This window comes from Giraffa tippelskirchi, chromosome 3 (assembly GCF_054371585.1).
Source record: "Giraffa tippelskirchi isolate mGirTip1 chromosome 3, T2T-mGirTip1v1.2.pri, whole genome shotgun sequence".
Taxonomy (NCBI): domain Eukaryota; kingdom Metazoa; phylum Chordata; class Mammalia; order Artiodactyla; family Giraffidae; genus Giraffa; species Giraffa tippelskirchi.
In genome coordinates this window covers 69,346,131-69,369,537 of record NC_137277.1, presented here as the reverse complement: position 1 = coordinate 69,369,537, position 23,407 = coordinate 69,346,131, and the positions used below count along the sequence as shown (strand labels likewise).

Genomic DNA, 23,407 nt, shown 5'->3' with positions numbered 1-23,407 from the left:
CTATAGATTCAGTGCAATCCCTATCAAGCTACCAATGGTATTTTTCACAGAACTAGAACAAATAATTTCACAATTTGTATGGAAATACAAAAAACCTCGAATAGCCAAAGCAATCTGGAGAAAGAAGAATGGAACTAGAGGAATCAACCTGCCTGACTTCAGGCTATACTACAAAGCTACAGTCATCAAGACAGTATGGTACTGGCACAAAGACAGAAATATAGATCAATGGAACAAAATAGAAAGCCCAGAGATAAATCCACGCACCTATGGGTACCTTATCTTTGACAAAGGAGGCAAGAATATACAATGGAGAAAAGGTAATCTCTTTAACAAGTGGTGATGGGACAACTGGACAACTGCTTGTAAAACAATGAAACTAGAACACTTTCTAACACCATACACAAAAATAAACTCAAAATGCATTAAAGATCTAAACATAAGACCAGAAACTATAAAAATTCTAGAGGAAAACGTAGGCAAAACACTCTCCGACATAAATCACAGCAGGATCCTCTATGACCCACCTCCCAGAGTAATGGAAATAAAAGCAAAAATAAAACAAATGGCACCTAATTAAACTTAAAAGCTTTTGCACAACAAAGGAAACTATAAGCAAGGTGAAAAGATAGCCTTCAGAATGGAAGAAAATCATAACAAATGAAGCAATGGACAAAGAATTAATCTCAAAAATATACATGCAACTCCTGCAGCTCAATTCCAGAAAAATAAACGACCCAATCAAAAAATGGGCCAAAAAACTAAACAGACATTTCTCCAAAGAAGGCATACAGATGGCTAACAAACACATGAAAAGATGCTCAACATCACTCATTATCAGAGAAATGCAAATCAAAACCACAATGAGGTACCATCTCATGCCGGTCAGAATGGCTGCTATCCAAAAATCTACAAACAATAAATGCTGGAAAGGGTGTGGAGAAAAGGGAACCCTCTTACACTGTTGGTGGGAATGCAAACTAGTACAGCCACTATGGAGAACAGTGTGGAGATTCCTCAAAAAACTGGAAATAGAACTGCCATATGACCCAGCAATCCCACTGCTGGGCATACACACTGAGGAAACCAGAATTGAAGAGACATGTGTACCCCAATGTTCATCGCAGCACTGTTTATAATAGCCAGGACATGGAAGCAGCCTAGATGTCCATCAGGAGATGAATGAATAAGGAAGCTGTGGTACATATACACAATGGAGTATTACTCAGCCATTAAAACGAATGCATTTGAATCAGTTCTAATGAGGTGGATGAAACTGGAGCCTATTATACAGAGTGAAGTAAGCCAGAAAGAAAAACACCAATACAATATACTAACGCATATATATGGAATTTAGAAAGATGGTAATGATAATCCTATATGCGAGACAGCAAAAGAGACACAGATATATAGAACAATCTTTTGGACTCTGTGGGAGAAGGCGACAGAGGGATGATCTGAGAGAAGAGCACTGAAACATGTATATTATCATATGTGAAACAGATCACCAGTCCAGGCTCGATGCATGAGACAGGGTGCTCAGGGCTGGTGAACTGGGATGATCCTGAGGGATGGGATGGGGAGGGAGGTGGGAAGGGGGTTCAGGTTGTGGAACACATGTAAACCCATGGCTGATTCATGTCAATGTATGGCAAAAACCGCTACAATATTGTAAAGTAATTATCCTCCAATTAAAATAAATTAAAAAAAAGAATTTTATAAAGAAAAAAAATACAGGTCTTTTGCCTCCTTGGTTAAATTTATTCTTGGTATTTCTGATGTGATTACAAATGGGATGGTTTTCTTAATTTCTCTTTCTGATAGTTTATTGTAAGTGTAAGGAAACAAAACAGATTTTTGCATACTGCACCTTTGTTTAATTCATGTATTAGTTCTAATGGTTTTTTGATAGTCTTTAAGGTTTTTTATATATAGTATCATGTCATCTGCAAACAGTGACAGTGTTACTTTTTCCTTTCCAGGTTGAATTCCTTTTATTTATCTTCTCTGACTACTATGCCTAGGACTTCCAATACTGTATTGAATAAAAGTGAGCATCCTTGTTTTGTTCTTCATCTTAGAGAAAAGCCTTCAGCTTCTATCTATTAGCTTGTTAGCTGGGGTTTGTCATGTATGGCTTTTGGCTTTTGTTATGTTGAGGTGAAAGTGAAAGAAAGTATTAGTCACTCAGTCATGTCCGACTCTTTTTGACCCCATGAACTGTAGCTTGCCAGGACCCCTGTCCATGGAATTCTCTTGGCAAGAAAACTGGAGTGGTTAGCCGTTCCCTTCTCCACGGGATTTTTTCCCAGTCCAGGGGTCAAACCCAGGTTTCCGGCGTTGCAGGTGGATTCTTTACCATCTGAGCAACCAGGGAAACCTGTTATGTTGAGATATGTTCTCCCTATTCCCACATTTTGAGGGTTTTTTTTTTTTTTTATCATCAATCAGTTCAGTTCAGTTGCTCAGTCATGTGCGACTCTTTGCAACCCCATGAACTGCACACGCCAGGCCTCCCTGTCCATGACCAACTCCCGCATTTTACCCAAACTCATGTCCGTTGAGTTGGTGATGCCATCCAACCATCTCATCTTCTGTCGTCCTCTTCTCCTCCTGCCCTCAATCTTTCCCAGCATCAGCATCTTTTCAAATGAGTCAGCTCTTCGCATTATGTGGCCAAAGTATTGGAGTTTCAGCTTCAACATCAGTCCTTCCAATGAACACCCAGGACTCATCTCCTTTAGGATGGACTGGTTGGATCTCCTTGCAGTCCAAGGGACTCTCAAGAGTCTTCTCCAACACCACAGTTCAAAAGCACCAATTCTTCGGCGCTCAGGATTCTTTATAGTCCAGCTCTCACATCCACACATGACTACTGGAAAAACCATGGCCTTGACTTGACCGACCTTTGTTGACTATTAATATGCTGTTGAGGTTGGTCATAACTTTCCTTCCAAAGAGTAAGTGTCTTTTAATTTCATGGCTGCAGTCACCATCTGCAGTGATTTTAGAGCCCCAAAAAATAAAGTCAGCCACTGTTTCTGCTGTTTCCCCATCTACTTGCCATGAAATGATGGGACCAGATGCCACGATCTTAATTTTCTGAATGTTGAGCCTTAAGCCAACTTTTTATCATAAAGGATGTTAAATATTGCCAAGAGCTTTTTCTGCATCAGTTGAGATGATCGTTTGATTTTTATCCTTTGTCTTGTTGATATGGTGTATAATGTTGATGGACTTGTGGATTTTGAACCATCCTTGCATTCCTTGAATAAATTCCACTTTATCATGGTATATGATCATTTTACTACATTGTTGAATTTGGCCTATAATTTGCTATTTTTGTAAGGTCTCTTTCTGGTTTTGGTATGAAGGTAATGTTGGCCTTGTAGAATGAATTTGGAAGTGTTCCAAATTAAGTTTTCTTTAAATGTTTGACAGAATTTATTTGCAAAGCTGTCTGATCCTGGACTTTTTTATTCGTTGGAATTTTTGATAACTGAGTTTCATTACTGGTAATCAGTCTGTTCAGGTATTTTATTTCTTTTTGATTCAGTCTTGGGAGGGTGTATCTTTCTGGGAATGTATCCATTTCTTCTAGGTTGTCCGATTTCTTGCCTTGTAATTATTCATAGTAGTCTCTTATAATTCTTTGTATTTCTCTGGTATCAATAATAACATCTCTTCCATTTCTGATTTTATTGAGGCTCTTTTTTTCTTGATAAGTCTAGAGAAAATTTTGCCAGTTTTTTTAATTTTTCAAAAATTAGCTCTCAGTTTCATTGATTTTTTTCTATTGTATTTTTAGTGTCTATTTCATTAATTTCTTTGCTATTCTTTGTTATTTTCTTCCTTTTACTAATTTTTAACTTAATTTGTTCTTTTTCTAGTTATTTGAGACATAAAGTTAGGTTGTTTATTTGAGACTTTTCCAGTTTCTTGAGGTAGGCATTTATCACTGTGCACTTCCCTCTTAGGACTGCTTTTGTTGCATCCCATAAAGTTCAATATGTTACGTTTCCATTTCTATTTGCATCAAGATGTTTTTTAATTTCTCTTTTGATTTTTTTCACTGACCCATTGGTTACTGGTTACTCGGTAGAATCTTGTTTAATCTCCACATGTTTGTGAATTTTCCAGTTTTCTTTGTGCCATTAATTTTTCGTTTCATACTATTGTGATTAGAAAACTTGCTTGGTACGATTTCAGTCCTCTTAAATTTGTTAAGACCTGTTTTCTGACCTAACATACGATCTGCCTTGTGCTCTTGAGAAGAATGTGTATTCGTTGCTTTTAGATGAAATACTTTGTAAATATTTATTAATACTTCATCTAACATGTTGTTTAATGTCAATGTTTTCTTTTTAATCTGCATCTGGATGATTTATCTATTGGTGTAAGTGGGCTGTTTTTAAGTTCCCTACTGTTGTTGTATGACTGTCAGTTTCTCCTGTTACATCTTTTAATATATGCTTTATTTATATGATTAGGTGCCACTACGTTGAATGCGTAATTATTTGCACATTTTATATCCTCTTGTTGGATCTCTTCCTTTATCATTATGTAATGCTCTTCTTTGTCTTTTATTACAGTCTTTGTTTTAAAGTCTGTTTTAACTGATTTAAGTGTCATTACTCCAGCTTTCTTTTGGTTTCCATTTGCATGGAATATCTTTTTTCCTTCCATTCCTTTTTAGTCTGCATGTGTGCTTACATCTGAAGTGTGCCTCTTGTAGACAGCATATAAGTAAGTGGGTCTTGTTTTTTTATTCACTCATCCTCTTTGTGTCTTTTAATTGGAGAATTTAGTCCATTTACAATCCGAGTAATTATTGATAGATCTGTGCTTATTGCCATTATTTTATTGTTTTCTAACTGTTGTAGTTTCCCTCTGTTACCTTCTTCTTCTCTTACTTCTCCTTTGTAGTTTGATGACTTTTTCTAGTGATATGCTTATATTCCTTTCTCTCCTGTGTGTGTGTGTGCATTTACTATAGGTTTTTGCTTTATGGTTAAAGCATCTGCCTCCAATGTGGGAGACCTGGGTTCGATCCCTGGGTCGGGAAGATCCCCTGGAGGAGGAAATGGCAAACCACTCCAGTATTCTTGCCTGGAGAATCCCATGGACGGAGGAGCCTGGTAGGCTACAGTCCACGGGGTCGCAAAGAGTCGGACACGACTGAGCGACTTCCCTTTCCCTTTCCCTTTGCTTTATGGTTACCATAAGGCTTACATACACGAACTTATATCTTTAACAGTTGGTTTTAAGTTGATAGCCACTGAAATGTGTTCCCATTCTAAAGCTCCACATTTTTACTGTTCCTCCACCTCCATGTTTTATGTTTTAAAAGTCACATTTTATATCTTTCTATCTTGTATATCCCTTAACTAATTATTGTAATCATGATTTTACTACTAGTGTCTTTTAAAGCTCATAAGCTTTATAAGTACTTAATTTACTCTCCTTCCTGTGTATTTATTTTTCAGTGAGATTTGTTCTTTAATATATATTCTTGTTACTAATTAGCACGTTTCATTTCTACTTAAAAAGTCCCTTTTAACATTTCTTATCAGGCTAGTTTAGTGGTGATGACTCAGCTGGAATTCCATCCATTTGAAATAACTCAGCTGGCTTGAAACACAACCTTCAAAAAATGAAGATAATGGCATCCAGTCCCATCACTTCATGGCAATTAGATGGGGAAACAATGGAAGCAGTAATGGACTTTATTTTCTTGGGCTCCAAAATCACTGCAGATGGTGACTGCGGCCATGAAATTCAAAGACACTTGCTCCTTGAAAGAAAAGCTATGACACACCTAGACAGCATATTAAAAAACAGAGACATTACCGACAAAGGTCTGTATAGTCAAAGCTATGGTTTTTCAGTAGTCATGTGTTGATGTGAGAGTTGGACCATAAAGAAGGCTGAACACCAAAGAATTGATGCTTTTGAAATGTGTTGGAGAATACTCTTGAGAGTCTCTTGGACAGCAAGGAGATCCAACTAGTCCATCCTAAAGGAAATCAGCCCTGAATATTCATTGGAAGAACTGATGCTGAAGCTGAAACTCCAGTACTTTGGCCACCTGATGGGAAGAGCTGACTTATTTGAAAAGACCCTGATGCTGGGAAAGATTGAAGATGAGAGGAAAAGGGGACGACAGAGGATGAGATGGTTGGGTGGCATCACCAACTTGATGGACATGAGTTTGAGCAAGCTCCGGGAGTTGGTGATGGACAGGGAAGCCTGGTGTGCTGCAGTCCATGGGGTCTCAAAGAGTCAGACATGACTGAGCAACTGAACTGAGTGGTGATGAATTCATTTAGCTTTGGTTCTCTGGAAAACTCTCTCTCTCCTTAAATTCTGAATAGTAACTTTACCACGTATAGTTTTCTTGGTTGGAATTTTTTTCTTTCAGTGCTTTGAATATATCAATATTATGCTATTCCTCTGAACCACAATGTTCATGCTAAAAAATCTGCTAATAGTCTTATGAGGGTCCCCTTGTACCTAGAAAGTTGTTTTTCTCTTGCTTCTTTTAATATTTTCTCCCTGTCTTTGATTTTTGATGTTTCAATTTTGTGTCTTTGTATAGGTCTCTTTGGTTCACTTAACTGGCCAGTTCTAGATGCTAGTAATATAGGAAGATACTGAACTCACCTCCTCCCACAGGCTCACTGAAGCTACAACTACATATGGGACAATTTCCTCTTTAAAAACTTAAAAAAAAAAAAACCCTATCCTTTTTAAAAAACCAGTGGCTGAATGACAACTCTGCATCAGGCAGATAAAAGGGAAATCTTATTAAAAGGGGTTGGATAGGTTGGGGCACAGTCTTGCCTCAACCTTAACCCCAATGAGACAACCTACAACTGAAGAGAACTCAAACCCAGAGCTTCTCCCTGAGGAGTAAAGGGTTCAACCCCAAATTTAGTTCCCTGTTTTTAAAGACATGCACTTGAGAGATGATCCCCCACATCTAAAGAGTTTCTAAAAGAGGAAAGAAAAGGTGACTTGAACACCATTTATTTCCAAAAAGGATTTGTAGTGGATTACAGTTAAAAGAACAAATAAATGAGATCAAAACCATTAATATAGAAGAAAATGTTCAGATTAAATAGTAAAAGAAAGAGAAAGTGAAAGAACACAGAAAAATGAAATGAAAGTATTGAGTGGAGAACCACAGTCAGAGCAAAAGGAAGAAAGGAAGAATCCCTAGAGCTGGGGGAAACTCTGTTGGCTCACCACAAAAGCTCTTCCTTGTTTCCTCCTCACTCATACTTTATAAGACCCTGTACTAATAATTATTCCCACTGTCTGGACATCCTTCAGGGGGCCAAAATCTCTTTTCCCCCTAAAGCAATGATACAACTCCTATATCCTACTATGTATGTTTATTCTATACTTGGTATTCAGTTCAGTTCAGTAGCTCAGTCGTATCCGACTCTTTGCGACCCCATGAATTGCAGCACGCCAGGCCTCCCTGTCCATCACCAACTCCCAGAGTCCACCCAAACCCATGCCCATTGAATTGGTGATGCCATCCAACCGTCTCATCCTCTGTCGTCCCCTTCTCCTCCTGCCCTCAGTCTTTCCCAGCATCAGGGTCTTTTCTGATGAGTCAGCTCTTCGCATCAGGTGGCCAAACTATTGGAGTTTCAGCTTCAACATCAGTCCTTCCAATGAACACCCAGGACTGATCTCCTTTAGGATGGACTGGTTGGATCTTCTTGCAGTCCAGGGGACTCTCAAGTGTCTTCTCCAACACCACAGTTCAAAAGCATCAATTCTTCAATGTTCAGCTTTCTTCATAGTCCAACTCTCACATCCATACATGACCACTGGAAAAACCATAGCCTTGATTAGACAGACCTTTGTTGACAAAATAATGTCTCTGCTTTTTAACATGCTGTCTAGGTTGTTCATAACTTTCCTTCCAAGGAGTAAGCATCTTTTAATTTCATGGCGGCAATCACCATCTGCAGTGATTTTGGAGCCCAGAAAAATAAAGTCAGCCACTGTTTCCACTGTTTCCCCATCTATCTGCCATGAAGTGATGGGATCGGATACCATGGTCTTAGTTTTCTGAATGTTGAGCTTTAAGCCAACTTTTTCACTCTCCTATTTGCATCAGGTGGCCAAATATTGAACTTCTGCTTCAGCATCAATCCTTCCAGTGAGTATTCAGGGTTGATTTCCTTTAGAAAATCAATGAAGCTATGACCCGTGCCATGCAGGGCCACCCAAGACAGACAGGTCATACTGGAGACTTCTGACAAAACGTGGTCCACTGGAGGAGGGAATGGCAAACCATTCCAGTATTCTTGCCGTGAGAATCCCATGAACTGTATAAAAAGTATAATGTATAGGTAACTTGAAGTTAAAATGAGGACTGCTTTTAAAGAAGGCATTTCCACAAACATGATTTCCCATCTATGTCCATCTTATCTCTCACACATTGTATTCTTGTGTACAAGCTCAGTTTCTTCAGTCGTGTCTGACATTGTGTAACCCCATAGACTGTAGCCCTCCAGGCTCTGCTGTCCACGGGGACTCTCCAGGCAAGAATACTGGAGTGGGTTGTCATTTCCTCTAGGGATCTTCCTGACCCCAGGCTCAAACCTGCATCTCTTAGGTCTCCTGCATTGGCAGGCAGGTCCTTCACCACGAGCATCACCTAGGATCTACATCCATCTTTTCTCTCACACTTTGTATGCTGCTGCTAAGTCGCTTCAGTCATGTCTGACTCTGTGTGATCCTATGGACTGCAGCCTACCAAGCTCCTCTGTCCATGGGATTTTCCAGGCAAGAGTACTGGAGTGGGTTGCCATTGCCTTCTCATGCCCCATATTGTATGGGGTTGGCCAAAAGTTCATTTGGATTTTTCCGTGAGCTGCTACAGAAAAACCCAAATGAACTCTTTGGCCAACCCAATATATTTGTTGGTCAGTTGCTTGGTTGTGTCTGACTCTTTGCAACCCTATGAACTGCAGCACGCCAGGCTTCCCTGTCCTTCACTGTCTCCTGGAGTTTGCTCACACTCGTGTGCCTTGAGTTGATGATGCCATCCAACCCTCTCATCTTCTGTTGCCCCTTTCTCCTCCCTACTCTCAATCTTTCCCAGCATCAGGGTCTTTTCCAGTGAATCAGTTCTTCACATCAGGTGGCCATAGTACTGCAGATTCATCTTCAACATCAGCCCTTCCAATGACTATTCAAGACTGATTTCCTTTAGGATTGACTGATTTGATCTCCTTGCTGTCCAAGGGACTTTCAAGAGTCTTCTCCAGCATCACAGTTTGAAAGCATCAGTTCTTTAGCACTTAGTCTGCTTTATGGTCTAGCTCTCACATTGTACATTACTACTGGAAAAAACATAGCTTTGACTATACAGGCCTTTGTCAGGAAAGTGATGTCTCTGCTTTTTAATATGCTGTCTAGGTTTGTCATAGCTTTTTTTCCAAGGAACAAGTGTCTTTTAATTTCATGGCTGCAGTCACCATCCACAATGATTTTGGAGCCCAAGAAAATAAAGTCTGTCACTGTTTCCACTTTTTCCCCATAATTTGCCATGAAGTGATGGGACTGGATGCCATGATCTTAGTTTTTTGAATGTTGAGTTTTAAGCCAGCTTTTTCACTGTCCTCTTTCACCCCATCAAGAGACTCTTTGGTTCCTCTTCTCTTTCTGCCATTAGAGTGGTACCATCTGCATATTTGAGGTTGTTGATATTTCTCCCAGCAATCTTGATTCCAGCTTGTGCTGAAATCCAGCCCAGTATTTCACATGATATACTCTGCATAGAAGTTAACTAAACAAGGTGACAGTAAATAGCCTTGACATACTCCTTTCCCAGTTTTGAACTACTCCATTGTTCCATGTGTGGTTCTAACTGTTGCTTCTTGAACTACATATGGGTTTCTTAGGAGTCAGGTAAGGCGGTCAGGTATCCCCATCTCTTTCAGAATTTTCCACCATTTGTTGTGATCCACCCAGTCAAAAGGCTTTAGCATAGTCAGTGAAGCAGAGTGGATGTTTTCTTTCCCTTTCTTTCTCTGTGATCCGTGGATGTCAGCAATTTGATCTCTATTTCCTCTGCCTTTTCTAAATCCAATATGTGCATCTAGAAATTCTCGGTTCATGTGCTGTTAAAGCCTAGCTTGAAAGATTTTGAGCATTACCTTCCTAGCATGTGAAATGAGTGCATTTGAGTTGCTGAGTTTTCCTAATTTGCTGGCATATTGAGTGCAGCACTTTCACAGCATCATCTTTTAGGATTTGAAATAGCTCAGCTGGAATTCCATCACCTCCACTAGCTTTGTTTGTAGTAATGCTTCCTAAGGCTCATTTGACTTCACACTCCAGAATGTCTGAGTCTGGGTGAGTAGCCATACCATCATGGTTATTTGGATCATTAAGATCTCTTTGTATAGTTCTTCTGTGTATTTTTGCCACCACTTCTCAATCTCTGCTTCTGTTAGGTCCTTGCCATTTCTGTCCTTTATTGTGCCCATCTTTGCATGAAAAGTTCCCTTGGTATCTCTAATTTTCTTGAAGAGATATCTAGTCTTTCCCGTTCTATTTTTTCCTCTATTTCTTTGCATTGTTCACTTAAGAAGGCCTTCTTAGCTCTCCTTGCTGTTCTTTGGAACTCTGCATTCAGACGGGTGTATCTATCCCTTTCTCCTTTGTCTTTTGTTTCTCTTCTTCTCTCACCTATTTGTAAGACCTCTTCCGACAACCATTTTTTTTTGCATTTCTTTTTCTTGGGGATGGTCCTTATCCCTGTCTCCTGTACAGTGTCACGAACCTCTGTCCGTAGGTCATTAGGCACTCTGTCTATCAGATCTAATCCCTTGAATCTATTTCTTACTTCCACTGTATAATCATAAGGGATTTTATTTAGGTCATACCTGAATGGTTGAGTGGTTTTGCCTACTTTCTTCAATTTAAGTCTGAATTTGGCAATAAGAAGTTCATGATCTGAGCCACGGTCAGCTCCCGGTCTTGTTTATGCTGACTGTATGGAGCTTCTCCATCTTTGGCTACAAAGAATATAATCAGTCTGATTTCAGTATTGACCATCTGTTGATGTCCATGTATTGGTGTCCAATTGTCTATTATGTTGTTGGAAGAGTGAGTTTGCCATTACTAGTGTGTTCTCTTGGCAGAACTCTTAGCCTTTGCCCTGCTTTATCTCGTACTCCATGGCTAAATTTGCCTGTTACTCCAGATATCTCTTGACTTTCTACTTTTGAATTATCTTCCCCTATGATGAAAAGGACATCTTTTTTTGGTGTTAATTTGAAATGGTCTTGTCAGTCTTCTTAGACCCATTCAACTTCTTTGGCATTAGTGGTTGGGGCATAGACTTGGATAGCTGTGATGTTGAATGGTTTGCCCTGGAAATGAACTGAGATCATTTTGTCGTTTTGAGATTGCTACTAAGTACTGGGTTTTGGAAATCAACCCTGAATATTCATTGGAAAGACTCATGCTGAAACTCCAATACTTTGGTCACTTGATGCAAAGGGCTGACTCACTGGAAAAGACCCTGGTGCTGGGAAAGATTGAGGGCAAGAGGAGAAGGGGGCTACAGAAGATAAGATGGTTGCATGGCATCATTGACTCAATGGACATGAGTTTGAGCAAACTCCAGGAGATAGTGGAGGACAGGGAAGCCTGGCATGCAAAAAAACATGGACTTTGCAAAGTCCATGTTGCAGAGTTGGACCTGACTGAACAACTGAACAATTAAACTGTGTTTTGGATTCTTTTGTTGACTGTGATGGCTACTCCATTTCTTCTAAGGGATTCTTGCCCACAAAAGTATGTGTAATGGTCATCTGAATTGAATTTTGCCCATTCCCATTCATTTTAGTCCACTGATCGCTAAATGTCAGTGTTCACTCTTGCTCTCTCCTGTTTGACCATATCCAGTTTCCTTGATTCATGGACCTAATGTTCCAGGTTCCTATGCAGTATTTACAGCATTGGACTTTACTTTCAGCACCAATCGCATCTACAACTCAGAGTCATTTCCACTTTGTCTTAGCCTCTTCATTCTTTCTGGAGCTATTTCTCCACTCTTTCCCAGTGTTTATTTCATTTTATATATTACATATTTTATCTTTCCTGTGTGCCCACATGCTTACCTCACACCTTTCAGTCTTTTGTGTATGCTTTTAGTTCACACATGTGTCTGTATGCATATAATATCTATTACACAATCAATCCAGTCTCCCAAGTCATGGATATAGGACTTAACACCTCCCTGATGATCTTGTCAGTTCTATTTCATAAAATCTCCTGCATCTCTATGTCTTCTCAGCCTCCCAGGGCCACTGCCCTAGTTCAGGCTCTAATCACTGTTGGCCTCAACCATTTTAAATAACCTCTAGTCTCTTTTTCTCCTAGCTAGGAATCTAAAGTAGTAATCTGAAGTTATTAGCACATGAACTTCTTGTCCATATTTCATGTTGCTACTGAAGAATCTTTCTCAAATAGAAATCTAATCAAATCACTCTCTTGATTATAATCAGTTATAAGTCAAATTTCTTAGCGTGATTAATAAACCAAACACGTCTTAGTCTTCCCTCTCTTCTGTCTTGTCAGCCTCATTTCCAATCCTTTTTTCTACGATACTGTGAACATTGAAATGCTAAATTGCTTGAAGTTTTCCAAGCTTCTCTATCTATTCCTCTCTTCAGAGTATGTCTCCAGTTTCTTGCCACCTAATGCCTGATCTACCCCCACGTCAGTCCAAGGCCACCTATCAAACTTTTACTTATCCTTATCTTTCAAGACCCAGTGCTGTGCTATGCTTAGTTGCTCAGTTGTGTCCCACTCTTTGTGACACCATGGACTATAGCCTGCTTGGCTCATCTGTCCATGAGGATTCTCCAGACTCAGAATTAATATTTATTCTTGAGAATTAATTTCGATCTCCCTGAGCACTCACTCCTTAATGTGTTTTCATAGCAACTTGCGTATATTTTACCATCCATCCATACTACCTCATTTATTTTTCATATTATGTATTTTTCATATATAAATCCTCTCTCTGAATACATATCTTTCCTTCTTTTCCCCATTACCATGCTTTTTTCTACTATATAAAAACATATAAATAGGTTTCTAAATAACCAATACTATAAAATATATAATTTTATAGTGTATAATATATTAATTAAGTCTACGTGTCTGTGTTCTCTCTGCTAGATTTTAAAACCCTAACAGTTAAGGCCACCTTTTGATTTTATCTTTGTATGTTTTACAACATCGTGGTATACTGAAGTCATGAAATGAAATTTTACTTACTCATTTGACAGGTATTTGTTGAGGGCTTTTATATATCAGGAGCATTCTAGATTCTGACACAATAGTAGAGAACAAAGCATACCAAAGCCCTGGCCTTCATAGACCTTACTATATTCTCTGCTTAATGACTGTATAATTAATGTAAATTTATTAAACCTACTTCTTCAGATACAGAAAATATCCATTCATGAAGCAGAGTTTACTCTTTTTTGTATGTGTGAGACCATTTACTTATGTTACTGTAGATAGTAATCTGAAGTTATTCTAAATGTTAATCTGAATTAATGCTATTATGGTCCTCTTTTTTTAGTACAGTGTAAGAACACCTCAGAAAGTCTCCCTCAGGAGTATCTCATCAATGACAGATGAAGAAGTTAGGATTAAATTAACTATGACATTTGTCAACTTTTTGGGTGTAAATGACAAAAAAGTATTTATTAATAATTCACTATAAAATTGTGTTATAAGAATTTAAGTTACTACCCTGCCTTTTTTCTTAGGATCTCAAGTACTTTCCTTATTTTCATGTGTTTATATATTTCTGCATATTACTTTATGTTTCACAGAATTAGAACAGCCTTATAACATATGTAAAGTTAAAAGAGGGATTATTTACTACTGCTTGGTGGCACCTTATGGTGGTTGCTAGTTCTCCTGAACTTTATATTTGCTAATGAACTATTTCTAACATGTAAAAAATAGTAGATTCTTTGTGTTCACTACAAAGGTTTAATAAAGTTAGCTATATTTTCTTCAGTATTTTCTACCTGGTAGCTTATTAGAACTGCAGAATCTCAGTACCTCCCCTATCACCTCAGTCCTAATGAATCAGAATCTTCATTTTAACAAAATTCCCAAATTATTTGAAACTTAGCTGTAAATCTTTTTATAAAGGAGGATATGTTTCCAGCTAAACTTCTCCTCTCCTACCATGTTCACCTCTCTCTCTCACAAAAAGTTAAGAGCTATCCTCTGCATTCTTCCTGTCCATATTTTTGTATTTTTGTCACACAGGTTTGTATCCCTAATTATACACATGTGAACACAAATATTTTCCTGCAACTTTTTTCACTGAATAGTATTTTTGAGGCTTATCCATGTTTTGCTACTTGGGAAATTCTTACCTGCCCCAGTATTACCAAGATTTTCTCTCATGTTTTCTTTTAGAAGTTTTACTACTTAGCTTTTCATATTTGTCAGAGGCAACAGGCAATTAAGATGATTATATTCAAACTTTTACAATAGGGACAATGTTCATCAGTAAGGACCATCTCAGAGTAAATGAAGGAGACTTGGGGTTTTATAAAGAAGGGAAGAAAAGGAAGTTATAATCATTGAGGAAGGGTAGATATGGGTCATATCAAGAATATATGAGGGCAGGGTGGCCTTTTGTAGTCAGTCAGTTCTGGAAACACAAAAAAGGTAAAAGGATTTCTCAGCTATCACTTCTCTTAGGGAACACAAGCCTCAGATAAAGTTCAACATTGTCACACTTAAGGGTTGAATTCATCTAGAGGTTACTTTGTGTATATTCAAATAGTTCTCATTATCATATGAATTATCATTTTTCATTTACCCTAATGATGTTTATTGTTACAGAGGTACGTCCTTTCTCCATTGATTTCTGGATTTCCTGTTCTGTTTCATTAGTCTGTTTGTCTGTCTCAGAGTTAATATGTAGTTTTTAATTGTTATAGTTTTAGAAATCTGTTCTAATTTTTAAAGATAATTTTATTTATTGATTTTTATTTTTGGCTATGCTGGATCCTCACCCCTGCACAGGCCTTTCTCTAGTTTCAGAGAGCGGGAGCCACTATCCAGCTGCTATGCACGGGCCTCTCACTGTGGTGGCCAAAGCACAGGCTCTGGGTGCACAGACTTCAGCAGTTGCAACATGTGGGCTCAGTATTTGCAGTTCTCAGGCTCTGAAGAACAGGCTCAATAGCTGTGATGCTCTGGCTTAGGAGCTCTGCAGTATGCTGGATTCTCACAGACCAGGGATTGAACCTATGTACCCTGCATTGACAGGCTGATTCTTTACCACTGAGCCACAGGGAAGCCTCTGTGCTAAATGCTTTTGAAAGAGGAGTCCAGTTGTTGGTGCAGAGTTATAAAATAGTAGCTCATCACTAAGTCATCACGTTATTCTTTTCACTGAAGTAATTGGTGACTGTATTATCAGAAATGGGACAATAAATGAGTTTTTCATCCTCCACTCTTTTTTTGATCCATAGTCCTTTCAAAGATATTTGACCATGGATTCAAACTTGTTTCTATAATAGTTTTTAAATCTTATTTATGATCCAAATTATGTGTTTTTTCCTTTTGGCTATTGCGCTTTTTCATCCCTATTATCTGGGAGTCTACTGTCTCTCTTTTCATATATTATCCCTTTAGTTATTACCTTCCTTCTCTCTTCTTCTTTATTCCTTGTTATCTTAAAAACATATTTCCTTCTCTTTTTGGCTCCTACTTACTCTTTGAGATTATTTTATAGACTTTGTCACTGTTATTGTTGATTTCAGAAGAGGTAGGAAATTTTTTTTTAAAAAAGAAAAAGCTATCTAAATTCCCACCCAGACTCAATTTGTAATCTTTTGGAATTTTTTCTGTGCCTATGCACAGTATTCATGAAATTAGGATAGTATTAAGGATGCTTGTCTGTATCTTGCTTTTCTTATCAATAATCTTGAACACATTTTCATGTCAGTATATAAAGATTTGAATCACCATTTTAGTCATAGCATAGTATATTCTAATACATATTGATTTGATAGAACTTGCTGAAACAGTATTGAATTGTTGCAGTTTAGTTTGCTTCCAATTGTTTATCCCCATTATATATGCCCACAGACATATTTTTACAAAAATGTATGCCTATTTATTAGGTTAGGGTAAATTTATAACGTGTGAGATTTTTTAATCTAAGAATGACTTTTTTAAAAAAGATACTTTATGCATCACATATTTATTCCCCTGAAACACGTTGTCAGTTAAGTCTCACGTCAGCAATAATTTTGAGTGGAGATTTTACTGTATTTCTCCTAATACCAGCTATCTTTGCTCATTAGGCAACTAAGAGACTTCCTATTATTTTAATGTGCATTTCACTGATTACTACTAAATATAAAAATATTTTCTTGTGTTAATTGATCATTCTGTTTTTTCTCTGATAGTGCCCTCTTCTTTATCATTTTTTTCTATTTAGAGTGCCAGTATTTTTATTATTTGTAAAAACATCTGTATTGGAGAGAATAGACTTTGTTCTCTATATTAAAGTCAATATTACTGGTTTATTATGTGTATTAATATTTAATTGAGTTCAGTCACTCAGTCGTGTCCGACTCTTTGTGACCCCGTGGACTGCAGCACTCCAGGCCTCCTTGTCCATCACCAACTCCCACAGTTTACTCAAACTCATGTCCATCGAGTCGGTGATGCCATCCAACCATCTCATCCTCTGTTGTCCCCTTCTCCTCCTGCCTTCGATCTTTCCCACCATCAAGGTCTTTTCAAGTGAGTCAGTTCTTCGCATCAGGTGGCCAAAGTATTGGAGCTTCAGCATCAGTCCTTCCAAGGAATATTCAGGGCTAATTTCCTTTAAGATTGACTGGTTGGATCTCCTTGCAGTTCAAGGGACTCTCAAGAGTCTTCTCCAACACTGTATTTCAAAAGCATCAGTTCTTTGGTGCTCAGCTTTCTTTATAGTCCAACTCTCACAGCCATACATGACTACTGGAAAAACCATAGCTTTGGCTAGACAGACCTTTGTTGGCAAAGTAATGTCTCTGCTTTTTAATATGCTGTCTAGGTTGGTCATAGCTTTTCTTCTAAGGAGCAAGCGTCTTTTAATTTCGTGGCTGCAGTCACCATCTGTAGTGATTTTGGAACCCAAGAAAATAACGTCTCTCACTGTTTCCATTGTTTCCCCATCTCTTTGCCATGAACTGATGGGACCGGATGCCATGACCTTATTTTTCTGAATGTTGCGTTTTAGGCCAACTTTTTCACTCTCCTCTTTCACTTCCATCAAGAGGCTCTTTAGTTCTTCGCTTTCAGACATAAGGGTGGTGTCATCTGCATATCTGAGGTTGTTGATATTTCTCCCAGCAATCTTGATTCAAGCTTGTGCTTCCTCCAGCCCAGCATTTTGCATGATGTACTCTGCATATAGATTAAATAAGCAGGGTGACAATATACAGCCTTGACGTACTCCTTTCCCAATTTGGAACAGTCTGTTGTTCCATGTCCAGTTCTAACTGTTGCTTCTGCATACAGATTCCTCAGGAGGCAGGTCAAGTGATCTGGTATTCGCATCTCTTAAAGAATGTTCCACAGTTTGTTGTGATCCACACAGTCAAAGGCTTTGGCATAGTCAATAAAGCAGAAGTAGATGCTTTTCTGGAACTCTTGCTTTTTCTATGATCCAACAGATGTTGGTAATATGATCTCTTGTTCCTCTGCCTTTTCTAAATCCAGCTTGAACATCTGGAAATTCACGGTTCACGTACGGTTGAAGCCTAGATTGAAGGACTTTGAGCATTACTTTACTGGCGTGTGAGATGAGTGCAACTGTGCGGTGGTTTAAACATTCTTTGGCATTGCCTTTCTTTGGGATTGGAATGAAAACTGACCCTTTCCAGTCCGGTGGCCACTTCTGAGTTTTCCAAATTTGCTGGCATATTGAGTGCAGCATACTTTAAATTAAATTAATTAAATTTAGTTAATTAAATTAATATTTGATTTGGTGATGGAAAATTTTTCTATGTAGATGTTTTTTGATTTTATGTAACCAAATATATTATGAGTTTCTCTTAGGTTTTTTTCTCAGTATTCTTAATTCAAAATTATATAAATATTTGCATTTCTCTAATAATGAGTGATGTTGAGCATCTTTTCATGTGTTTGTTAGCCATCTGTATGTCTTCTTTGGAGAAATGTCTGTTTAGTTCTTTGGCCCATTTTTTGATTGGGTCGTTTATTTTTCTGGAATTGAGCTGCAGGAGTTGTTTATATATTTTTGAGATTAATTGTTTGTCTGTTGCTTCGTTTGCTATTATTTTCTCCCATTCTGAAGGCTGTCTTTTCACCTTGCTTATAGTTCCCTTTGTTGTGCAAAAGCTTTTAATTTTAATTAGGTCCCATTTGTTTATTTTTGCTTTTATTTCCAATATTCTGGGAGGTGGGTCACGGAGGATCCTGCTGTGATTTATGTCGGAGAGTGTTTTGCCTATGTTTTCCTCTAGGAGTTTTATAGTTTCTGGTCTTACGTTTAGATATTTAATCCATTTTGAGTTTATTTTTGTGTACGGTGTTAGAAAGTGTTCTAGTTTCATTCTTTTACAAGTGGTTGACCAGTTTTCCCAGCACCACTTGTTAAAGAGATTGTCTGTACCCCAGTGTTCATCGCAGCACTGTTTACAATAGCCAAGACATGGAAGCAACCTAGACGTCCATCAGCAGACGAATGGATAAGGAAGCTGTGGTACATATACACAATGGAATATTACTCAGCCATTAAAAAGAATACATTTGAATCAGTTCTATTGAGATGGATGAAACTGGAGCCCATTATACAGAGTGAAGTAAGCCAGAAAGAAAAACACCAATATAGTATACTAATGCATATATATGGAATTTGAAAGATGGTAACGATAACCCTATATGCGAGACAGAATAAGATACACAGATGTATAGAACAGTCTTATGGACTCTGAGGTAGAAGGTGAGGGTGGGATGTTCTGAGAGAATAGCATTGAAACATGTGTATTATCATATGTGAAACAGAACACCATTCCAGGTTCGATGCGTGAGACAAATGCTCAGGGCTGGGGCAATGGGATGACCCAGAGGGATGGGATGGAGAGGGAGGTGGGAGGGGGGTTCAGGATGGGGAACACATGTAAACCCAAGGCTGATTCATGTCAATGTATGGCAAAAACCACTACAATATTGTAAAGTAATTAGCCCCCAACTAAAATAAATAAATTTATTTTTAAAAAATTATATAAATATAATTATGGTACTTTTAAAATTTAATAAACATCTTAATTCATATGGAAATTAATTTTGTATAAAGTGACATGAGTCTCTACCTTTTTTCCTAAAATGTTAGCCAGCTAATTTAATAAATAAATCATGTAAATAAACATTCACCTGAAATGCTGTGTTTATCATATACTAAGTTATTATATGCTGTTATTAAGTACATGCAAGTATTTTAGCTCTGTACCCTTAACTGTTACCTTACCTGTGCACTTTTCTTTCCTCTTCTGTAAAACGGAGATAGTACTTATAAATTTATTAAGAGAACTAAATATGTGTCATAAATAAAATACAAATATGTTTAAAACCTATTTCATTTAACACAGTGATTAACCCATAGTATACGCCAAATAAATGAGTTATTATTTATTTTTGTTAGTAACATTGTTGAGTCTATTTTGTTATCAGAACAATACTTTTGTAATTATTGCTATGTAATAAATTTTTATATCTGGTAGGGCAAAATTTCCAACTTTAACTTTGATTCTTTGAAACTTAGGAGATTGTTTTCATCTTTATCTGTCAAAATTTCATCTATCTTTATTAACTGTTTATTCTCTATAAGATATATAAACATCAGATGCTCTAAATAATGTTCTTAATTTTTTTTATTTCCTGAGAAAAATTACTAGGTATCTTATTTTTCCTAGAAAAATTACTAGGCATGTTGTCTTCTTTAGTTATTTTTTATTTCCAGTGCTGCAGTCTTAAACTCATAAAATATTTAATTCATATATTTTCAGAGGTTTAATATGAGAATTAAGTTTGGTGCAATTACAAATGTAGAATTCAGAAAATCATCAGGAAATTCTTGGTAATTCCTGTTTTCTAATTTTAAAGTCTTTTTTTTTAAATGCAAAATATATTCTACACTAGTTGCATAATTAGAGATTTCTTACAGAGCTTTTCTTTATTTTTTCTTTAAAGCTTTGGATTCAATACGTCAACTGGTATGTACTATAATTATTAAAATATCACATGAATGCTTATAAATATGCTGTTAAAGTAAACATGTGTAGGACATAAACACTATCAGTAATAGGTCTCAGAATTACCTTTTTTGGGTCAGCTATGAAAAGTTCATACTTCAATGTCCCTCTTTTGCTTTCTTTTTATTTTTTTCATGAGTCAAAAACTTTTGAGTTTTTAAACTCTGGTTACAGTAGAGAAGACTAGTAATAGGAAGATTAGGTTTGATTTTAATTATGGTAGATTATGGGTTGATAAAATTAATCCAAAATAGTATGAATAATTTGGAGAATATTGGGATTGCACGTATTTAACTTATGCTAAAAAAAACACATGTTAAAATAAATTCATTACTACTGTGCTTAGAGAGCTGAATTATTGCTAAACTACTGCACAATAATTTACATTTATAAGGATGATTCCTAAAGCAAGGCAAGATCTTGAAGAGATTTTTTAATCATTTAAAGAAGATTAATTTTTTTCACTATAGTTTATATTAAATATATCTTATTCATTGTATTTTAGTTCTTTAAATATTGACAACCAACATTATCATCACTGTTAGAATCAGTAATAATTTGAATGTCTTTTATATGTAAACATTAAGTTAAATGACATTGTTAGAGCATTCAAAAGGGGGATGGTACTTTGTAAAGATGCTTCAGATGATAAGGAAGCAAGACTGATTATGTATATGACTTATAGAAAGTAAATCAGCATTTTATAGTTATTCTCAATGTAAAAATTTTAACTTACAAGTATTAAGTGATGGTGATTATTTAGATTATTAAAAACTTGCTTTCTTTGTTTTATGTACAACTTTCAATAACACTTCTATAGCTTAAAATATGTTTTAACTATTCATGTTGATTGAATTGTGATTAGTATCTGCATTAGGAAATACAATGAGCAAATCAGTAACTCTGTCTCTTTATATTTATGCATAGTACTTGAGGGCTTACAGATTAGTATCACATACATTTTTATGTAATCCTTGCAGAAATGCTATAGATCATTACTCTGTTTTTCAGATGAAACACAATGTGTTAAGTGACTAAACCAAGGTTTGTCCCTGTAGATCTACGTACTGTTGGTTCACTCTTCTTCTAACCATGCTAGCATTCTGTGTGTGTGTGTGTGTGTGCACGTGTGCGTGTTAGTTGCTTAGTTGTGTGCGACTCTTGGTGACCCCATGGACTGTAGCCTGCCAAGCTCCTCTGTCCATGGAATTCTCCAGGCAAGAATACTAGAGTGGGTTGCCATTCCCATCTCCAGGGGATCTTCCTGACCCACGGGTCCAACCCCTAGGTCTCCCGCATTACAGGCAGATTCTTTACCATCAGAGCCACCGGGGAAGCCTATTCTACATAGTTGCTTACAAAATTATGGTCCCATTTATGCTCTGTTATTCAGACAAATTATTTGTTTCTTTTAGTCATCTCTAAATGTATTAAAGTTGTTAACACAGCATGGGAAAAGATTACCTAACTGGATTCTTTAGTGGGAAATGTAAACACAGTTTCCTGGTGAGTCGTTTTGGCCATGTTAAAGACAGAACCTGTTCTTTAAAGTCACCTTTTGGATAAGATATTTGAAAAGAAGAAATGGTTTTGGAAATCTGTGTGCCGTAATTGACTATAGTGAATTTCAGTCCATAATCCTCACATGTACCATAAGAAAACCTACCTTAACAGAAAATATGGCAAAGAAAGATGATTTTCTGTACTACAGAGAACACTGGATCTAGAGTGAAAAAGCCTATGTTCAAACAATGACTCTGGTACTTACTAGTTCAGTGACTGTAGGAAAGTTATTTATCACCTTTGATTCCTTTCCAGCTTTCTCACTTGAAAAATGGGGAAAAGAATACTGTTATAATCTGACAGAATTATTCGATGGAACAAGAGCATATATATCAAAACACTATATAATTACTTTAATTTATTGCTACTAAAATAATGTATATTTATGTATCTCTGTCACTTTTTTTATCCAAAAGAGAAGGATGGGGTTAAATAGGCCCCTCTGATTCTAAAACTCTATCACCAATAAGTAGGACTTACAAATAAACATTAAATTCAGGACTGAAGTTTCCATCTAAAAGAAAACTTGATATAGTCTTTGATAAGAATAAGATACATTGTGTACTGTAACTATTTCATAATTTATTTGTTCTCAAAATCTAGATTTTTAGTCTTGAAAGTAGAGACAACTGCAGTTGTGTTTCCTAGGAAATCAGTGCTTTAGTTGCCAATACACAGTATGCTCCATGTGTTTAGTCACGTCCAACTCTTCGCGACCACACAGACTGTAGCCCACCAGGCTCCTCTGTCCGTGGAATTTTCCAGGCACAAATACTGGGGTGGGTTGCCATTTCCTGCTGCAGAGGCTCTTTCCGACCCTGGGATCAAACCCCAGTCTCTTGAGTCTCCTGCATTGGTAGGAGTGTTCTTTACCACTAGTGCCACCTGGGAAGCCCTAATACACAGTATACCATGTTTCCATTCCTATGAAGCTGCTTAGAGAAGTAATTTGAAATTGTTTATTCTTTTAAAAATGTGAAAATAAGGAAGTTTACCTCCATCCAGGGCTGGCTGAATAAAGGACATAACTAGAAGTAGGTAGCTTGGATGTGACTGAGAGTCACAATTCCCCTGCCTGCCACACACATCAAAATCTAACCTCATCCTTTTGGGAAAAAAATCTGTGGCAAATAAGGTAGTTTTAGATTCCTGTCGTGAAAGGGCATTTTTATCCTTTGTCTTCAAAATCTGTAGTCGACAGGATTATGTTGACTCTTTGGCCAAAGGGAATCTTTGGCTAAAATAAATTTAGATATTTATTCTGTTAAAAGTGCTTCCTGTTCCCAGTCTATTGTTGTGTTGTGCTTAGTCGCTCAGTTGTGTCCAACTCTTAACAAACCCATACACTGTAGCCCACCAGGCTCCTCTGTCGATGAATTCTCCAGGCAAGAATACTGGAGTGGGTAGTCATTCCCTTCTCCAAGGGATCTTTCCGACCCAAGGATCAAAGCCACATCTCTTGAGTGTCTTGCATTGACAGGTGAATT

The 23,407-nt window shown here is 37.2% G+C and overlaps 1 protein-coding gene across 4 annotated transcripts in view; it reads left to right on the top strand.

The window, feature by feature from the left end:
• PMS1 (PMS1 homolog 1, mismatch repair system component) overlaps positions 1-23,407 on the top strand; it is a 243,643-nt gene that overhangs the window by 153,098 nt on the left and 67,138 nt on the right. For 3 of the 4 annotated variants that reach the window (XM_081579345.1, XM_081579353.1, XM_081579346.1), the window contains exon 15: positions 20,296-20,318. The exons of the other annotated variant lie outside the window; for it this stretch is intronic. The gene's annotated coding sequence lies outside the window, so the exon portion shown is untranslated. The remainder of the gene's footprint in view (positions 1-20,295; positions 20,319-23,407) is intronic. 4 annotated transcript variants of the gene reach the window in all.